This window comes from Anser cygnoides, chromosome 7 (assembly GCF_040182565.1).
Source record: "Anser cygnoides isolate HZ-2024a breed goose chromosome 7, Taihu_goose_T2T_genome, whole genome shotgun sequence".
NCBI lineage: Eukaryota > Metazoa > Chordata > Aves > Anseriformes > Anatidae > Anser > Anser cygnoides.
The window spans coordinates 24,127,432-24,148,574 of record NC_089879.1 but is presented as its reverse complement, the minus strand read 5'-3'; the positions used below and the strand labels follow the sequence as shown (position 1 = coordinate 24,148,574).

The following is a 21,143-nucleotide window of genomic DNA, read 5'->3' as shown; positions in this document are numbered from 1 at the left end:
TTTTTCTAAATGAGCAGCAAAAAATAAGGGTTTTCATTGCAGCAAGTCTCATTTTTCTTCTGTACAGGTACTGACTTCTTTTATACCATCTATTCATTGCTCAAAGGCACCTTTTTAATTGGGGAACTCATTATTTCAAAATGGTGAAACGGAGCCACGTGGTGTGACCTGGAGGGAGCTGTGTTCTGGCTGGCAGGGGCAGCAGAGCTGATAAGTTGATCTATTCAGAGCGTTTTGGCAGCTAGGAAGGGAAGGATGCTAAACCAAACCGACAGATATTTTGAAGTACAGCCTGTTGGGCAGTTAAAGGCTATGCAGACGCTCAGGGTCTCGTGGTATTAGGTGAAGTTCTGCTTGTTGCTACTCTGCTAAAACAGTGCATCATAAAGCTATAAACAAATGCATTCACCAGTGACTCGAACGATTATTTGGTACTATTAATAGCAACCTGCTTCTCTAGATGATGAGGAGATGGGCAGAGAAAGAGTGAGCCTCTTACCTGGCAAGAATATTCATGGCTGTAGTGCCAGTGCCATTCTTTTTGCATGGAAAGTGACTCATCGGGATATCGCTTCCAGGCGGGTGTCTGGTTTGTGAGGCAAGGTTATATGCTTCCAAATATTCCTGTAATGACTTGAGGTGCAGTATTCTGCAGGTGCTTCCAAGTATTCTTCCTTTTATCACGTAGGCCTAGCCACTATAATTTTCTCATTCTCCAGGGTCTTGACACCCTTCTTCTGTCTTGCATCGTGTGCTACGCTTGAAGGTGTGTGGATGGTTTAAAGAAAATAAAAGTCAGTGGAGTGCTTTGCTACCCAAGCTCTTAAAAGTGGGTCTTCTCAAGGACCGTTACTTCAGATTGCGAGATCGCTCTGCCATTTGACTCACCTTGTTCCTTCCCACAGCTCCCTCTTTTGTGTTTCTTCATCTGAATGCATAAGCAATGGGGTTGTTGACACTCATTTGAACATCCTCTTCTGGGCTGGCAGTGAAGCTGTCAATTAAAGGATAAGGACTTTCTCCTGAGTTGTTGTTCCAATCCTCACCTGTAAGCTGCTGAGCACAAGCATTGTATTTCAGTGCCAGTTCCTTTATTCGTAATGTTTAGTATGAAGCTGTAGAGGCTGATGACATTTTAAGTGGTGTCATTTTTAAGTGGGGGAGACTCTTGCCTGTAAAAACATTTCGTAAGAGCTAAATACGGCGGTGCTGGGCAGTTACAGCTCGGTACTGAAATGAGTGGAAGTAGTAGTTTAATTTTGTAAAAGTCACTGAAGTGGTGTCACCAAAAAAGCTTTACACCTTAAATGTGAAATGTCAGCGCCTAGAGAAGGCTGGCATAATGTGCAGCCACCCTCCTCGTTCACAGCTTGAGCTACTATCTCTTCCTGGCGTGGTGTAATTTATGTGGTGCTCTCACTAAACATCTTTGCAGGGAGTAGGAGAAAGGTTTGTTGGATGAAAACGATCAATTTAAAGGTCCTCAAGAGACAAAAATATACAAAAAAAAAAAAGCAGCAAAATGTATGAATGCTGCTGCTCGAAATTTTTGACAACTGTTGGAGCATGCTCAAATATTGATCGTGCTTCAGCCTTGTCAACATCTGCATTGATAGGAACTGCCGGGGGTAAGGGAAGTTTGCATATGGCTGCGGCTGCCTGGGCTGTGTGCTTTGGAGGTCTGGAGCTAACGTGTCTGGAGACGGGCATGCTGCTGCATCCCTCTGTGTTTATGCAAGGCTCAGTGTGTGCTTGAGTCCTCTGTACCATAAGGGCATGGACACAATGAAGTGACTTGCAGAAGAGAGCAAGGGATAAAGGGCATGGGATGTTGCCCTGCTAAATACCGAATCTTTTATTGCCCTTCTGGTTACAGCCGGGCTTAACTGTAGCAAACAGTGAATTTCCAGTAAAACATACTGACGTTCACAGGTACAGCCCAGCTTTAGCTGCTGCTGTCTGATTCTCCCTCAAAAAGCAAGTTCTCCCCACAAGGTAGTTCTGCTCGGAGTTGTAATATAATTGTAGTAATTTAAAGAGCTGCCAGGTGGTATACCCCAGGGTGTTTTACTGAGTACTTGTAGCCACGGGTTTGTCTATCAGTTCACAAATATTATTTGTCATAAAATGAAAGATTTCCAGATGAAGCAAAAACGAGAGAGAAGATTTCACTTGAATGATATGTAAAATACTGCTCAGAGAGTGTAAGAGCATTTTAATAAAGGCAGCCGGAGAGAGAAGAGAGGCAGCAGGAGCCCAGCGTTCGGGGTAAGCAGATAACCTCTGGTGCACATCCTACTTTTATGGGAAGCAGAGGGCCAGCCTCACTGGCAGGATCCAACTGCTTTTCCACGCTCTGGAGATTCAAAGGTGCCATAAATCCAATTTAACCAAGTAGTTGAGCAAGGTTTACAGTTGCTTTGCGTCACCGGAGTGGAGCAAAGGAGCCAGACCTTATGCATGAATTTGGCCTGTAAACATCAAAGCAATGAAGGGCATGGGATAAGAGAACATCCCTCGAATCCTGCAGTGCGCAGTTCACCTGCATCTGAGGCCGGAAGTGCATGCAAGTGTAATATGTCCAGATGGATGGATAAATACCCAACAGCCTACGTGAAATATGCAGGTAGACATTTCTACCAGGGTGCATATATTGTGGGCGTTCTCTGCTCTTGGTGATTTTACCATATTACTGAGGCAACAGCAAGTGTTCTTCTAAAACACATTGAAAATTGCAGTTGTTTCTGAGAGTGCTGTCAAGTACTGTGTGTGAGGTTTGTGGGATAATCTCACTGCTCCTTTTGTCCCTGTTATTCATAATAATGATTTGTAGGTTTCCTCTCCTGCCTTCTCTTTATTCACGTCTGCATTATTCTCGGAGTTGTGGCTCTCTTTGTGTGTTGAGCATAGAGATTTTCCTGGGATGTAACTCAAATTTTTACAGCCATTAGTTACCGTACCAAACTGGCTGAGGGACACAGGGCAATATCCGAGACTATTTCAGTAGTAAATCTTTAACTCTACTTCTAACATGCAGAAACCTCCAATCCATAAACTTTTAAACTGTTTGAGGTGGAAGAAGAGCTGATGTTGCTGACAGTTTCATAATGTTTATGTAAATGTTTCCTTACTCATGGCAGAATAAAACCAGTGAGTTAAAGGCTGTAAATGGAGCATATTAAGAGCCCTTATTAAGGGAAATGTCCTGAAACGATTGTAGCTGAGGATAAGGAATGTAAAATCATGGGAGCCCAGTGAATAAAGTGTTTTCTCCCAGATTTTGTTTTAGATTGTACTTCAGGATTTGTGACAAACCCCTCAGCTGGCCAAACCTTTGAGTCAGATGTACTCAGAGCTTTCAGAATAGACTTAAAAGGCTTTTTAACGTAAAAAAGCCAGTTTTCATTAGATTGCTCATTAGAATAAACAACTCTTTTGAAACAGAGTCGACTAGACAAGACAGAACAATACAAAGGATTAATACTCTCCCCTTCACGGTGTCCTTGCAGCTCTCTCCCTGTATCCAGACTTGCGCCCAGTTTTCTTGGTGGTTTTTGGGATCACAGCGAACCCCTCTGCTCCCTGGGCAGCTTTTCTCCTGCAGCCATCCAGCCCTGCCTCACTTGGCTCCCTGCTCTGCTTCCAGCTCATCCCTCCGGGCTGGGAGGACTCTGCAAAAAAGAGTCACTTAATCAGAAAGGCTTCTCTTGCCCTGCTCTCACAGAAGGATCACTTCAGGGTCCTCCAGGGTCTTGACAGGTTTAATCTTTTATCTCTATTGTCCTTTTAAGTGCAGACAGCCTGCTTTTTATCAGAGCAGGAGTTGCTTCCTCTCCATACAGATTTAAACACACCTTTACTAGAGCAGGACTGGTGCCAAACAGCTTTCTGCCTCAGTGAGATTGAAAGGTCTCTCCTCCAGCTTTGTTGGTTACTTGACATCCGTCAGCGAGGTCTGGGCTCAGCACCAGACTTGACTCTGTTAACATGCACGGTAAGGCTGTGGTTGAAACCAGCATCTGAACCAGGTGCCAGAACATGGCACGCCACTGTCTCTTGAATGAGTCCAGACACTTTCCTGACCAGCACAGCTGGCTGCCGTCAGGTTTGGGATGTTAACTCCCAAAGTCCTTTCTTCTGTACCATAGTGTCTGGATTTTACGAAGGTGGTAAGATGCATCATCAACTTATCCCTTTTAAGTTGACCTGTAGCTATGTGCCTCTGTCATATACTGCGGTTGCTTAATTTAATCTAAACCTGTTCTTGGGGTAAATGAAACCTAATATTTTGGGTTTGCTGCAGACTGGGGGCGTGTCCATCTGCAAATATTGCAGCACAGCTTCTGTAAACCACTGATGCGCGATGAAACCCTGCTCTCTGCAGTTTGAGAAAGTGTTTCCTTTCTAGGGGTGCAGGTTTTTCCTGAAACTAAAGCCACTTTTCACAAGGGCACAGAGATGGTGTTTTCTGAGCTCTTTCATAAGTTGGCTTGCTGTCTGGAAATAGGCTCAAAACCCAGCATGAATCACTTGCCAGGAACATATGACCGTGCCAAGGTTTGGTATTTTCTTTTGTTTGGTGTCCCATAATGCGGTACAGAAGCTGTGAGCCAAGTTTATTAGTATTGTACTGATATGTAAATAAGAGCATCTGTAATGTGCTTAGTTATAATAGCTGCAAATTGGATAGTGCCTTGGCTTCCTGCTTACTAATCAGGCTATCTGTATTTCAGTGGGCGCATTTCAAGCTATCAATAGGCTCAATTTTCCAGCTAGTCCACAGAGGTATGTTTGTGATGAAAACCACTTCTGCTTTTGTAGTTAATTCAGCAGAAACAGACAAGCTGATATGTTTTAAAATCTTAGTAACTACACTGATCTCTTCGTCCGGATTGGAACTAGCACACCTCAACCCCCTCAATTTTTCTGTTGTTTATACGAAGTGCCATTTGACTAAATTGCGCGGTGAAAGGTGTGCAAAAAGCTCATGATGGTCGTCAGAGTCCAAATCTAAAACTGCTTTTTAAAATTGCTTCCTGTCAAAGGATGATTTATTATTTTAATTTTCACTACGGCAGTTCAGGTGGTAGAAAAGATTCGTATGACTTTTTTTCATCTGACATAAGCACATTGCAACTTGGAGGTACTTACTTAGCCAAAACTACAGCCAATATGTGTGTCTTTGGCCTGCCCCAGAGCTTGCCAGGGATCTCTAACCCATGCCATTCTGACTTCCTGCTCACACAGATTTTACATGATTTTGAAAGTCTAAAACCTCCTTTAGGAGCAAAGTGTCAGCAGAAACTATGGCTAATTCAGGCTGGAGGAGGAGGCAACCCAAATACACGGTAGTGCTGCTGCCTTTCATACTGGGTAGTCCAAAAATGAAGCCCAGGGAGGAACACCCGGACTAGAGTGCCAAATGTGCGCAGTTCAAAACTGTTTGAAAAAACTGCACTTTGGCCAAAGGTTTGATACAAGCTGTGTATTGTAGAGTAATTTCTAACAGTTACAATAATCAGTTTTTCAATGTTCCCCTATTTTTTTTCCCAATGTTGGTCTTTTTTCCCTTTCTTTCTTTCCAGAGCGCCTGGTGCCCGTGTGTCCTCACCTCCCAGGGAAGCCCAGGTGGAAATCTCATGGACAATATAGATCCCCCCAGCAAGGTTGGTTTTGCCAGTTTAATTTTTATTTTTAACTAAATGTCTCATTTAGGACCAAGCCACCTTATTTTCTTTACTTGAACAAATTCACGGAGCCCTTTGTGTCTGCCATGCCTAGGGAGGATGTGGGAGCCTCCTGGCTGAGGCTTCCCTGTCACTTCCCTCCTGCCTCTCCTTCATTTTTGCTGCCTTCTTGCTTGGATTATAAGCTTTTGGGGAAGAAAGTGCTCAGTTTGCTCAGATTTTGCACAGTGCGTATCACAATGGGATCCGCAATGGGGCACCTCAGTGCGGAGATGATAGAAATATAATAACAACACTAGTAATGCTAATTAACCGCACACTAATGACAATTCATTGCATGTGCTTTCAGTTTCTTTTAGGGATCAAAATAAGGGCTTGCTTGCGCCTTCCCCTGGGATGTTAGTGACAGGGAATGTATCACCCTACATTTGCCCTATTGTCACCTTTGTTCTCTAAGCCGCCACTCGTGGCCACTTCTGGATGCTCACTGAAATAAAGCCAGCATTGGTCGTTTATGTCCCGTTTCTTTTAGCAGGTCACCACAGCATTTCTTCCTCTCACCAAGATTATAAACGTTAAGTGCTCAAACCCCCAAATGAATATTGCATTTCCCCCCCTCTCTCATATCTTTTTGACCTCCAGCTTATTCTCTCTAAGGAAGGGGTCTCGTACTGCATGGTTGGAAGGCTCCCTGGACATTTTGCAGTGTAGCTCATGTTAGCAGCATAATGCCTTAGGGAACAGGAGTCTGCGGTACTTAAGAACTTTGTTTGCAGTGCAACAGGTTTTAAAGATGGATGGAGCAGCTACATGCCGTTTTAGAGCTGAAATGCAAATTTTGTAAATGAATACTTGAACCCCTATTAATGATCTCGGCATTATATATAATATGAAAATTCAAAGGAAACCCTCAACTCTGAAATCAACTGCCTCTGCTACAGTGTTCCAGGTATTTTTCATATGAAAGAAAAGGATGACGATGGGGTGCAATTAAAGTGTTTTTGATGTCAAGAAGGGACAGCAGCTTATGAAAAAAAAATGAAATTCAAGGCAATATATTAAATATTTTTTCAAGAATACTGGAACTGGAAGTTTTAAAATATGCAATCGTGAATAAAACTCTATATTCCTATATTTCAATGTACAAAATCAACAGATTGTAAAGGATATTCAGAATGATTCATTGGTGTGAGTTAGAATAGGTCTAAGGATTTAGAAATATTTTGATAAAAAGCTTTGTGTGAAGGCATAAATTAGCTTGGATTTTACTGTTTGTTTTATATCTTGTGTATTTTGGGAACTCGTATTCTGAGATAATATTAAATCTGAATTGTTGGCTTGATACTTGTAACAACAAAGATATGGCTGTTCAACAGAGGTCTTTTCAGGCATGGAGAGAGTCAAGGTAGGTGTTGAAAAGCAAGCAGCCAGACTGAAAGCAGGGACAGTCTCAAAAAAGAACTTAATGTGAGTGGCAAAGCAACCAATACTTTCTAAAAAGAATAAAAGAAGTACTAAAACAAGTCAGTTTTCAAGCAGTTAGTGAAGTTTACACAATATGTGAATAAGTTCAGTTGCAGGCACAAAATACTTGGGAAAAACGAAATCTCCAGAACTTGTGATTTTTAATAAATAGGTTGAGAATTCGAAACGATGGAGATAATGTGGCTTGAAAATACTTGCAAAGTAAAAGTTCTAGGATTAAATTTCTTCTAAACACAAATCTTTAAACCTTTAGGGATCTTCTGATGCTAAGCATCACTTAAGAGAAAAATGCCTTGTAAAAGGCATAAATAAAAAGGACAACCTTTGAATTTTAATAAAATACCCACAGGTGAAGAGGAAATTAAAACCAATGTTAAAATTACTACCAGCCAGTTTGTATGATACGTTCTCCAGGGGAATGAGGAACCATTTTCAACAAATCTCAAGGTTGAAGAAACATTTCTAGTACAACTTTATAGTATAACAAAAGCAGGAAGTTAAGAAGAGCAGCTTGGAATGAAAAGTTAACGATTGAACAAAATGGAATGCTGTTGCCTGGTTTGGACTACAGAAGGTTCAGAAATATATCTCCATAAGCACTCTAGAGTGCTGCAGTGTTAGATGTAGTAGTAAGACCTGTATGACCGTAATCAGTAGCTTATATAGGTTTAAATTTCATTTCAGTCATAGCAGCCTGCTGTGAAGACCCCTCGCTTCAAGTTGGGTAACCTTGTATGTGTGTTCCTTAATTGTATTGTAATTCCCTGATGTTTTTCATTTAATTATCATGCCAGTTGGTCTTCGCTAGATTCAAGGTATTTTTAATAATAGCCTGCTTATTTTAATTTGTAGGTATTATTGTGACATTTGTCACCTTTTTATCAAGGCATCCTGTTGCTAGCATTTCAAACTGTTGAAAACTGGAAAAGACGGCACATCTGATATTTCCAGAGGTCATTCTGACTTGCTTAGTACAAAATTCCGGACTAAAAAAATTCCAGACATTTTTAAAATACAATCGTTCAAATCCTGTAGCAGCACTGTACAAGAACATAAGAGGAGCGGATGGTTTTCTACTGCATTAGCATGTGTTTGGATCAAGCGCGAGTTTGGGTAATTGAAGCTGGAGGAAGAAGTTCTGTGCTTTTAATATACAGCTCAGATACTGCTGTCACACTTCGCAGCAGAAAATTCCTGAGGAACAAAGTGAATGGAATCAAGAAATGGTAAATTGCACTAATTTGAAAATTGTACAGATGACATGTTAATTTAGGAAGATAGTCTGGAGGAGCATGACTGAGAAAAATTACAGTCTATTTGAGAATTGGAGGAGAATTGAGTCAGAAAAAAACGATGTTTGGGTTTAGAGATAAAATGACACAATGAAAATGTCAGGAGCTAGCGGGCAACCTTCCTAAAGCTCAAATAATCTCTTCTGACTTGGGAGCTGTTTTCCTGGATGGAGGGTGAGCAGGGGCAGTGCATGCTGCTGGCAGACGCGATGCTTGGTGTGCTGGAGGTGCTGCTGAAAGGTCTGGGGCTCCCCTCGGCCCACCTGGATCTCAGGCAGCTTTGGATGTCCCCGTGCTTCTGGCTTGTGCTGAGCCGGAGCTTCATCTGCTGGGGTTTTTGGCTCTGGGGCAGCTGCTGGTGTACCAGTGATTTCATTTTGGAGGGAGCTAGGGGAGAATGCGGCTCTTGTTCCAGATCCGAGTGACACCAACGATGTGGTTGCTCTCTGAAATGCAATAGCTCTGCCCTAGGACGTGCAAGAGATGGGTGGTACCTCTTTCTGTCTGTGCTGGTCAAATTCAAGGTTGTGGCAGCACTGCAAGTAGCCTGAGTCTTCAGCTGTTTTCCAGCACTGGCCTAGTTTTGGCCAGCATGGAGTAGTTTAAGGCAGTTAGATCTCCAGCAGCTCTGCCTGCTCCTTTGGTAGAGGCAGGGGGAAGCAAAAAGCACCGGCTGCTTGGGGAGCCTCGGGGGGCAGGGACAGAGGGACTGCTTTGGGCTGCTAACACCATGGGAGAGCAGCTCTGTGAGGGTTTAGTAGTTTGCCAGCGAGGGTCCCAGCTTTATTACCAAACAACGGTTCAAGCCAGCAGCAAGGAAGTCTTATCATTCGAGAGCTGCAGTGCATGTGCAGGGCTGGACAGCACCAAGCGTGCTGTTTGGGGTTGTTCATGAGCGGAGAAGGACCAAAGGCTCTTGTCCATCTTTCTTTTTTAGACTCCAGTGGCCCTGATGGTGTCCCTCCATAATAATCCTGAGAAGATCCACCCCAAAATATGTTACAGAAAGAGTGACTACAGAAAAATCTGACATGTATGTGGCTACTCAGAGTAGTTTGCGAAGAGCTGCTTTGGTAAGATGTTTTGGAAATTACTTTTTGCAGAGACCTAAACTTCTGCCAACACGAACTCTGATGGAAAGTGCACTAATACAAAAGCTGTTTTCTTTACCTCAAATGCCCCAAGAATTTGCAAGACAAAAGAAATACACACCGAAGTGAAAACAACAGCTGCGAAAATAGTGCTCTGACGGAGGAGCAAGGTGCTGAAGTTTACGAGGAGCAGTAAGCATTTACCCCGTAGGGAAATGAGAGTATCCGGCTGCAGTCGCATGCACGGTGCAAGGGCTCCGATTTAGCACTGCTCTTACACCAAATGGAGAGTGCCAGAAGGGATAGGAAGTGGCCAAGGAAGCTAAAAGAGCTGGTGTACAGTCCCAGAAAGAGAAAAAGAGCCTGCTGCTCTACATCCTACAATAAATGCCGCTCCACCAGCAAGAGAGGCTGTAAATTAACCCAGGGTAGGGAGGAATAAAAATAGGCTTGGAAGTGAACAGGTCACTGCTCAATTAGGGAAACAACTGTGTAGCCATTAAAATCACAAGTTCAGGACTGCGAGTAAATGAGCAAAATGTGGAAAGGGATAAAGGGTATTTGAGAGGAAATAATGGGGAAATTCTGGCGGTTCTCAGTTTGAATAAAAGTGATGATCTTAACCAGCGCAAAGTGCTCGACAGAAGGTAAATGCATGGCCCCATTAAAGGCTCTAAGCATTAGATAAAAGTGACCTCTAATGGGGAATATAAAGAAAAAACCACATACACACACACCACGATGGCCTTAAAGATAGTGTACGCGCAGGTTGAAACGAGAACATCTATTTTGATGTCACAGGGCTAATGGCTGCAATATTTTAAGGGGAAACTTCAGAAGTTTGACGAGAAGGAGGGAAGAGTCGCCTTGCCCTGGTTATACCCACACGTGTGATCTCGCATCGCAGCCATGGCACGGGGTCTCTCCCAAAACCACACACCTCGGCAGGAGGGAGCACCTCCAGCAGCTGGGTCAGGCCGTTAAAAGTCTGGCTAATTACCCCACAGTGCCAAATGAGACGGCGGTGGCTGGTGCTCAGATGGCGAGGACCGTGGCGGTGCTTCGGTGGAGTGTGGCAGCTTTGCTGTCAGTGGGTGAAATGGGCCCGAAAGAAATGAGGAGTGCAATAGTTTAGTTCTTAAGGCAGTGGTGATCGTGAAAAACAATTCTGCAATTACTCTGCTTAGAAAAAATAGAAACAGGGTAGAAAAAGTAAAATTCTGTCAAGTCTCATTGGGAATATTTACCCACTAAATGGTGGATGAGCAAAATACTTGAAAAATCTTATCCAGTTTTAAAAGTTTCAGTTACTAAGGAAATCCTGCCCTAAGTTTTAGGGAAGAGAGATTGAAAATAAAACTGGAGATACCCAAAACTTAATGGGAATATGCTCAGTCCTTTCAAAGTTCCCATACTGTACTGGAGTATTGTTTGACAGCATCACAGTCCCGTGGCAACAGGGCTTTTCGGTGTTAGAGGAACCTCATTTTTTAAATTCATAACTCAGTCAAAGTCCTGTCAGAACTCAGAAATACTGGTCTCAGCCTGTAAAAACCCGCAAGGCAAAGGAGGGAGAAGAGTAGGATAGGTGTTCGGTGGTTTTGAATTTTAGTTTTTTTTTAACCTGTTGTCTAGATGGAGAAGTTGACACGAGACGTTTGTAGCAGGGGTTATCTGGCAGGTGGCCCTCTGGACCTCTAATAAAAGACACAATCACAGCCAATAACAAGTAATTGGAAGAGAAAAACTGGAGAATTAAATGTCAAACAGCGCTGGAAGCATTAACATAGGAAGGGAAATGATTGGTAAATATATAGGAGAAACTAAACCATCTCCCTTTATAAGTGTAAAAGGGCAATTATAGGTGAAGGGCGAATACCCTGGTATTAAGTATCTAATTGGGATTATTTATCCCTCTTTATTAGAAGATGGGTTGGTCACGTCAATCAAACATTAAAATTACACAGCCAGACAGCAGAGGTTCAGCGTAAATGGATTCTGCAGTATAGAGCCCGAATCGCTGCTGGGAAATTAGAACAGGACAGAGGAAGCAGCAATTCCTGCTTTTTTACTGAGCAGTCCTTGGAATAAAGAGCTGCTGGGGCAGCCTATGTCACATCCTAAATCATTCGAACCTAGGGTGTGTCCATGCAGATGACTCGCTGCGGGGCAGTTAGCCCCCTCCTATCCCTCTGTACCTCAGGTGGCGCAGGGGTGGGCAGGGATTTGTGGCTCTTATCGGGTAAGGAAGAGTGGCTGTGGGATGGGTGCCAAGGGCGAGGTTTGTGGGTGGCTGGGTGAAGGGTGGCAGCAGCAGGGCAGATGCAAAATGACTCACAAAAGTTTAATTTCTGTTTTCTTGACTAGTGAGCGTATGAAATCCTTCTCTGTTCCCTTGGCAGGTCCTGACTGCACTAACCTGTATTCCATTACTGGGCACGTGTGAACACCTGCGCAGACGTTCCCTGTCCCGTGGGCAGGTTGGCAGCTAACATTCAGATCCAGGAACCGGCTGCGTGGTAGTAAGCCATTATCGTGGAGGTAAACACCTCAGAAACCATGCAGCTGTCACGACAAGACTGTTAGTTAAATATTTAGGAACAATATGAGCGTGGAAATCTGTAGTCTGAGCACAACTGACCAACCTTCATGGCTTTTTAATGAGCTGCCCAAACAAGACGGGGTGGCAGGCTGGAGCGGAGCAGACAAAATGCATTCTTTGAACTGCTGACAACTTTGTCACATCTCTGCAGGTGGTCGTGGCCCTTCTCATGCCTGTGGCTCGTCATCTAGGGCAGAAAGGATGGGTTTAAGAGGAGTGCCAGGGGTCGGAGAGCTAAGTGTGATGATGGAAATTCGGCTGTGTTGACTACTTCAAGTCCCTGGCCATGGTGGCTACTACCTGGCGCTTCCTGCATGCAGCGAGGCTGATAGAAAACAAGAGGCAGGCACCAGGGGATTGCTTCAGTAAATACCTTTCCCATCCAGCTGGCTTCTGTGCACTAGAGAAGCAGAGTGAAAGAAGCAGGTATAAACATAAAGTAATACAAAAACAAATAGGAATTGAAGGTGTGTTGAATATGGGATTAGAGAAAGTCTAATTCAGAATATATTTCTCGGCAACGCTTCTTATAAGAAGTTTCACTTCAAAGAGCAGGTCCGTGCTGCAGGGTGTGGGTGTTCTGGCTTCTGTGCACACAGGGAGACATTACTGGCGTCTCTTTTAGCTGTGTCTGCATCCAGCAAGGAATCTGGTGATACTAACAGCTCACGGAGGGGTTGTGCTTTGTGAATTGGCTTTAGGTAGGTCCTGGGAAATCTCCTTTGTCTGCTCAGCCAGCTTCAGCCCACTAATGCAGGTCATGAAGGCCTGGTTGTCACATCCTGTGATGCCTGTGGGGATGTGTCTGTGCTTCTTCCTCAAGGCTCACGGGGAATATTTCTGCACGGGGATGTTGTCCATGTGAGCATCTTCCAGGTAGTGATGTGTTCAGGGTGTGGGGTAAGTAATCTGAAAGTGGGCTGATTGATGCTGGACTGGCTCAAAAGGACAAAAAACCCCAATGTGTGGTTGTGTTCCCCCCTCTGGCAGCATTGCCCAGAACAATGGGGTCAAAAATTGCAGAAAGTTAATGATCTAATGGGGACTTGTAGCACAGGCGTGTTACAAATTCTCCTTTTTTCTGTCTTTATCACATTGTTACAATGGTGGAGTGCTGCAACAGTTTGCCAGCTCTCAGTTTGGAATAGATGTTCGGAGCTTGTGACACCTTGATTCCTCTAATTAATAAATGCCTGTAACTCAGGCTCATGAATCTTCCCAATTTTGGCAGGCATCTGCGGGCAACCAAAATGATTTATTAACAAAACAAGAAGGATGAACGAGGTCCATTTAGAAATTTGTAATGCAGGGAGAGATAAATTGAATGCAATCTGCAGTGCATGTTTAAGTGTGCAAAATGTTATGAAAAGGAAAAAAGTGAAAAATAGAAAATAGCCTCCCAGCCCAGGGAAGCAGGAGACTTGCTTTTAACCATGTAAGTGTTCCTGTAGGTGCCGTGCAGCTGATGGATTACATGTACCAAAGTTGAACCATTCAGGTGAAAACAAGAAAACCAAAAACCCCAAATTGGTAGGGAAGTGTCAGGATCCAGGGGTTTCCCTTCCGGTTTGGATGGGGTAGCCGTATTTCAGTGGCCACTCCAGTGCAGAGTGCCAAGCAGCTGCTTAATGAGAAGATTAATAAAGCCTTCTTACGAGCAGTGATGTGCGTGACCTTGGTGACTTGCTGGCGGCAGGTCTTCCTCCAGGTGGTTAGACCCCTGTGAGGGCACTTGCTTAAGTCCAAGACAACAACACAGTCACACATTTTCATGCCTCTAATTTGTAATAGGTTTGTGGTTTCTCATTTACATACAGACTGCACGCACACGAAAAGCTGCAGGTAATTACTGCTTCCGTGTAGGGTTTGAAGACTTGTATCTGTGGCTCAAGTGATGAACTGCATGGTATTACCTTGAGCCAGAGAGTCCTGGAGTTTAATTCCCTTTGGGAAACTGGGTGTTATTTGCTGTGTTTGTAAGAAAACAATTGGCAAAATCTTAAGCGAAAAGGAAGAAAGGAGTGGATGAAGATTGTTTCTTATGGGATTGGGAGATTTTTTTTCAGGTGGTGTACAGGCAGGAACTCAGATGATCCTTTACAGTGTATTAACTGTATTGACAGTGAGAGTGGCACTTGCTGTGTATTCAACAGCAATTTTTGCTATTAGTGCTAATTAATGCAAACAGGAATTGCCTTCCTTTAGAAATATGGGAGGTGAGAAGTGTGATTCAGCTGTCCAAGTGGCGTTTTGGTGGCCAGGGGAGCCCTGCCTGGGCTCCTGGTGCTGCCGAGGATCCTGTCGGATCTGCTGGAGCAGAGGGGATGGCCGTAGGTGCTCTACGTGTTGGTCACCTCCAAGCAGCAGGTGATGGGAATCCAAGGGATGGTGTGAAAATCCCAGTTGGTGGCATTTTGAAGGAATCAGCTTTCGAACCAACATCAGTTTTTAACATGATAAATGCGAGGAGTTGGGGTGAAGGTAGAAGTTACAGCTGATCCAGTTGTGAAGTATTCCAGCACGGGAGCAGATGTGGGTATGAACCACTATGCAGGATTTTAAACTATGCTTAGCTTTTGATTGCTTGCTGGTTTCTGTACAGCTCATCTCTACATTCGGAGGTCAACTGCTCTTGGTTTGACATTCGGGATGCAAAACGTGGGCTTTTACAATGAATGCTACATTTCAGCTTCGTATCGGAGCTATTTGCTTTCCCCAGAAATATAACCATGGCAAATTGTTTCCATATATATGGCTGCAAAATATTAAATATTAAAATGGTAAATAGTCTTCCTTTTCTCTGAGTATATTTAGAAACATTCATTATACAGGCAAAAAATACACATCCATTAAACCAGAGCTGTTTGGGCTTTGAAATATCTCAACCCATGTAGTATTTTAATGTTCACTGTTCATTTCTTTGCTTTACTGAGTAAATTAAAAAGAACTTTCTTTGTTCTTATACAAACATTAATAAAAAGAAAAATCTTCACTTCAGCAAGGGGTTTGCTTGAACAAAAAGGCAGCGCCAGGCCTTGGAATAATATTTTTGCAGTGGTTACATGAATAATGAGCTTCATCTCTGTGACTGCACAAAACCCAGAAGGAGATCCTTGGCTGGTACAAAACATCACTCAATTTGCACTCTGACTTACATCAAGCAAACTTTCTTTTGTGTGTATGTGGCGCGGGGACAAAGGATAAATCTGGGCAGAGAATTGTTTTTTCTGGTGCTGTAGTGAAGAGGCTGCAGCACTGCAAAGTTGGCTGGGTTGGACTTCTGGTGCCAGGACTTCAGCCCCAACCCAGGTGGGTGGATGACTTGACTGCACGTTTGTGGACCCCTCCTTCTTTCTAACAGGGTGTTTGCTTAGAGGGAAGAATCCGATATTTGATGTAGGCTCATGGAAAGAGGGCTTCATCTTTGGAAACAATGATTATTGGCTTTCTGGTAATTCATAAGGAAATACTTGGGTTGATCAAGTACATTGTATGAGCAGTGTGTAACAATCAGCCCTTTTGCACAAACTTCCTATAGCACACTAAATATATGGAAATCTACATACAAATATGATGCAGATCCTGTATTGATTACATCCCGCTCCCATGTCCCGCTACCTTAATGGCTGCACTGGTATTTCTGTGTGTAAGCAAAGTGCCAGGAGCACGTGTGATGCTCAAAGGACAAGGCAGCCATTTCAAAATGGTAAGTAAGATTTTGTCTGGGTTCTGCTTCCCCTTTGCTAGCTAGGTGGGGCAACACTGGATTTGCAGTCACAGGACAAATGCTCTGGTTGGAAATGTTTATTGTTCCTGCTTATCAGAGTGTATAGGAGGGTAGGATTAAGATACATACAAAGTACAAAGTTTTAGCACTTCTAATTTTTTTTTCCTGGCTGTGTGACTGGAGATTTGGAAAGCCTCTCTGTTGGTTGGTGAACCTCACAGATTTTTTTCTGTGAGAACTGATACACTTCAGCATGTTTGAAGAGAAGGTTTTTCAGGTAACCACCTTATATCAAGCCAGTAACACTGCATTTTTTCACCTCTTTTAGGAACAGGGAACATAGGCCAAATTTCGTTCCCGTTGGCTCCAAGGGGAATTCAGCACTGCTGATTTTAGAAGGAGCAGGATGTAGCATGGTATATGCAGCTTGCAGGCTGAAACAAGTATGCATTTACAAAATCTCATATATAGAACACAACTTTGTCAAAGTCTGCAGACTTTAAGTAATTGCATTTTCATTGCTTAAGTCTGAGTTTACAGATATAAATGTATGCACATTTAGAGTTCAGTCTTGCTACGGGTGTTGCCGGGAGGAGCTTGCCACTGACTTTCTGGCACTGGTAAAAGCCTATCTATAAAACAAGGTAATTGAATTAATGCATTTGAAATGGATCTTATGTAAAATATAATGGAAAGACACGTTTATATTAATTTAAAGAATATGAACATTAAAGTGCTGCCTTGTAAAGCAATTTAATTCAATGGTCTGAAGACAATTGTTAGCTAAATTAGTGTAACTCCTGAGAAAACACAAGAACAATTGAGTTACTCCAATTTATGCTCATCTGCCTGAGACTAGGATCTGTCCGAAAGCAGATAAATGCATCACTGCACATTACTGTAACTTGGTAACGTCGCAGAAATATTAAAGCATAAAAGTGCATCCTGTGTAGTTCAGCAGTTCAGAATACAAGAGCCTGCTCTAAGCCTTTTGTATTAAAGCCCACAAACTGTACAAAAGTCTATCTGTAAGCTTTTTAATGGTAGCCAAGGTACCAAAATGTATTTCTAGGGAAAATGTGCATTATTAGCACAACCAGTCATGCCAGGGGCTGGTGTTACTGGGAGAGCTGGCTGGGTAACGGGCTCTTGCGAGGTCTGCTGGAAGTCTGGTGTAAGGCAGCCCTTAGGTGGTGCTGGCCAAATAATTGCTGAATTAAAGAAAACTCTGACCGGTAATCTGGCTTTTTGTTTCAGACCAAAATGGTAAAACATTCCGGAAACTGGAAAAGCAGAGCAGTTAAAAACCCTGGTGCATCTCAACCCCTCTGGAAACAGCACTTCGTCTTGCGGCTGTAAGTGCCATGTGCCAGCAAGAAGGGAGACGCTGGAAGCAGCCTTGTGTTTGACAGGTGCTGGTTTTGATTTTAAAAAAAAAAAAACAAAAACAACTTTTTGCTACCTCGGGAGACAATAATTATGAAACTATGGTACAGGCATTGGACGGGAGCTAGGATATAAAAATGAGAAATGTCAGAGAAATGTGTGAGTGTGATGAGTACTTAAAGAAAGGTGAAACTTGGGAGCCTTTGCAACTCATAGAAGGCTGAAAACTCTGTCTTGCAGTTTAGGGGCAACTGAGTATTAGGTAAAAGGCTGAGAGGTGCTCGGAGAGGGACTATGAAAGATAAAAAAATTAACCCTAAAAGAGTTCATCAGCAAGTTATTCGGCAATTGAACTTACAGTGTTGGCAGTGCTTTAAATGTGTGAAGGAGGCAGCAAATCTGGAATTTCCTAGGGATGGCCATCAGGTAGGATGCTAGGTGAAACTCAAAAGTTTTCAAAAAGAAGATAATTCCAAGAGTAAATGGATTAAAAAAAGAAAAAGCCTGACAACATAATAGTGAGTGTTAATATAAAAAGATAAAGACAACGAGTGTTTGGACAAAGGAGGTGACAGTGCCCCATTAGCCTGGAGGAATTCTCCATGGGAGCAGGGGACAATGGCACAGCAGAAGATGAATGGACTGTATTATGTGTCTCAAAGCCGAGGCTCTTGATTGGTACTAGAACATAAATTGGTGTGTTGCCAGAACCAGGGATATTAGCACTGGAAGGAAAGCTAAAAGCAGGGGGAAGTAAACTGATGAGATCCAAGGCTTTTAGCGATGAGCTTATCTCTGCTGAATGGGTATTTCTACAAAAGACTTGAGAAAATAACCACTTGGAAAGGTGCAGTATGTAATTGTACCTGGATGGGGGGACAGGGAACCAACCCAAGGTCTGGTTAGAGAAGTGCCAAAGCGTTTAGTCTCATCCAAAATTGCTTTCCCTGGGGAGGCAGGGAGTGAAGGCAGGAGTGGCACCGCTTGCAGGATGCTGCAAAATGTGGAGGCGCTCCCAGAAAAACAGAAAATGGGGCCAATGGGACTTCTGCAGGCAGACTGTGCTGGCACACCTGTGTTGTTCCTGCCCCATGTCTTTATGTAGTGCACTGAGGTAGATAATGCAATTATATCGGCCTCTGATGATGCCCAGGCCTTGCGCTGCCTTCTGGAGGACGTGTAATACAAGCATCAGCTGCTCATATGTCTCTTCATTGCAAATGGTGATGTTTGCATATGCATTTTTGGTAGGGAAAATACTTAACATGGGGAATTAAGTCTTTTTAAAATGCACTTTTGGACGAGATGGATGGTTAGTAGGTCTTCACATACAAAATCAGTCTTTTTTTGCTGTCTTATATTAGCTTTCAGTGGGTAGTCGTTTTGACAAAAAGAAAAGAAGCTAATAGAAAATAACAGCTATAACCTGTCATTCTTGGAGCTAATGAGGTGAATTTTGATTCATATTTCAGTATCTAGAGATCACAATAACAGCAACTTTCCTTATCTACAGCTGCGTCTTCAAAACCTGTCTTAAAATTGAAGAAAGGGGAATGAAGGTAAACTGTATGAAGTAAAGTCAATGTGAAAACATCTTTCTCAGAGAAGTGGCAGGAGACCCAAGCTTTGCAGTCCCTTTTCTTGTTGACTTGAAGTCTTCTGGCAGGTCAAAGGTCAGTTTACCTCTGAAAGAGGTCACTAGCTGAAAGTGGAACAAGATAACTAAAAATTTCATTGAAAGCAGGAGAATTCCTCTGCACAGCCAATATGGAGTGCGCACACATCCTCAGTAAGAGAGGTTTTGGGTTGAATATATCATTTCTTAAAAAGGCTTTCCCTTTTGTTTCACATTTCAGAATTAGTGGGAAATGCAGAAGGTATGCTGTTTTATTGCATTAACCCTTCTTGTTAAACTGGAGATTTTGAAAACTGAAATCAAGCTACATGGTAATCTGAAATCTGGCAGAACAAGAGGTAATGATAGCGTATCTCACCCTTCAGGCTTGCCTTATGTCGTTACCAGCACTGAAATTATTAATATAGGAAAAAGTTGTTATGCTCTACCAGATCACTGAACAGTTTAAAGTTTGCAAATGGAGAATAAAAGAGCTGCCTAAGTGCAGTGTAGTTTCCTTGCCCGCACATTTTGGAGGATAAACCTTCGCACTAGCCTGGGGGAGTTGTTTCTTGTTTTTATCCAGCCCCTTGCATGTATAGGGTTTGTGTGTTCAGGATACCTACCTAGTGTGCACAGCTGGGGAGCAAAAGTGAGGAAATGTGCTGGGCTACTACTGACTGTCTGTGCAAGCTGTGCTTCTAACTCACTGGCGCCTGGATTTTTTTATGTTTTGAAAGCTGCATTCAGGGGTGGTACAGAGGAGTGAGAAGATCAAGAAGGCAGTATTACTCACTGATAAATGACAATTTGGATAAATTCCTGCAATTGAATACTGAGGTCACCTGGAAGAACGTAATCAGGATGGAACATCTGTAGTGCTTTTTAAAAAATGCCATGAGTTGTAAGTTACGTAAGAATGTGATTTTCATCCCTTTCTTGTTTTACCTATTGCAACAGAGGCTGCAGCACGTGCCTTGTTGTCTCTGAAGGGCTGTTACGCCCCAGAGTGCATCTGTCCCACTGTAAGAATGCTGTGTGAGATGAAGAGAGCAAAAACTGCACGTTGAGTTAGATTATCTCTCTTTTGGAGCTACAGAAAGAACTTGGTGATTGGCTTAGACCCCAGTTACATGATGGCTGAAGTTGGATGACGTCTGCACAGGTGGACTAAGGCTGTTTTCTGCACTGTACCAGAAATTGTTCCAACCTGCAAGGAAAAACAGAAACTTGTCATTTGATCAATGTGGGGAGGAAACTGGCCTGGAAAATGTGTAGGGGAGAGAAGTGGTAACAGTCCTTGCCACTTGGCAGAGGTTCCTCGTTTCCCTCAACATTTCACTGGTGTTTTGGGGGGAGAAGCTGGTGTGGCTTCTCCCTGCTGTGAGCACAAACTGGGTTTCCAGCGGGGTGGATAAAGGGTGGTGCAGAACTGCTGAGTGGGGAAGAAAGGCTCGTGGTCTGGCTAACAAATTCCAAAACAGGTTTAATCTCTGAGATTTATGTTGCTTCTGCATGCAGCTGAGGTTCGGGTTTGTTGGGATTCAGAGGCTATCCACCTTCTCCCTGATGCTTATAGGTCTTAAAACAAGAAGTGCTGGAGGGGCAGGTCCCTGCAGACCCATCCAGCATTTAAAGCACAGCCCTCAGAGAGGGTGAATGCCCTGGGTCTGACGGTTGACCACGAGGTTGTTTTACTGAGACAACCTGAGGAGGGTCTGCTCTGGGGCCTTTTCACCAGTTGGCAAGCCACATAAAACTGTTACTAAAGGACCATGGGTAAATAGTGATTCTTTTTTCTCTCTCTTTGGGTTATAAAATACTGCGTGACAGATTAGGAAGATTCACTAAATCTGCAAACAGTAAGTAGAAGTGACAGTCTTTACTTTTTTGAGTTACATTGTCCGGTAATGAACATCTAAATTCCTCTGCCATAAGCAGCAATGATACACGAGGAAGGACAGCTTTGTAGGCCTCCTCTCTAGGCATTATGTTTGTAAAATTAATTTGTTGTCATTTCCCTAATATATATTGTTTTTACAACCCACCAGAATGTTAGAGGCTGAATGAAATGAATGTAAATGAAAGCAGACACCTATGTACAAATAGAAATAAAATAGATAAATATGTAAAAATGAGAGAAATGTTTAAAAAGATGAATTTTATCATTAGCTGAATCTTTTAGGGCAATTTTGCTGTCTCCAAAGCAATATTAATAAGTGAGACTACGGTAAGATAGAGCAGAGCTGTGATTAAAG

General features: G+C 43.0%; 2 long non-coding RNA genes across 7 annotated transcripts in view; both read left to right on the top strand.

The window, feature by feature from the left end:
- Nucleotides 1–1,144, top strand: part of LOC136791302 (uncharacterized) — a 106,649-nt gene extending 105,505 nt beyond the window's left edge. For all 3 annotated transcript variants that reach the window (XR_010832983.1, XR_010832984.1, XR_010832981.1), the window contains one exon: nucleotides 68–1,144. This is a non-coding gene — a long non-coding RNA (uncharacterized lncRNA). The remainder of the gene's footprint in view (nucleotides 1–67) is intronic.
- A 4,187-nt stretch (nucleotides 1,145–5,331) lies between these two features.
- On the top strand, nucleotides 5,332–19,233 carry LOC106030440 (uncharacterized). 4 transcript variants are annotated; one of them, XR_010832980.1, is made up of 8 exons: nucleotides 5,332–5,666; nucleotides 8,025–8,398; nucleotides 9,402–9,537; nucleotides 11,958–12,096; nucleotides 12,309–12,583; nucleotides 17,142–17,296; nucleotides 18,784–18,943; nucleotides 19,127–19,233. It is a non-coding gene; the product is annotated as an uncharacterized lncRNA (long non-coding RNA). The 4 variants fall into 4 exon arrangements; XR_010832979.1 differs by having other exon boundaries at nucleotides 11,958–12,583; nucleotides 17,142–17,239; XR_007165388.2 differs by having other exon boundaries at nucleotides 11,958–12,583.
- Nucleotides 19,234–21,143: the final 1,910 nt, after the last annotated feature.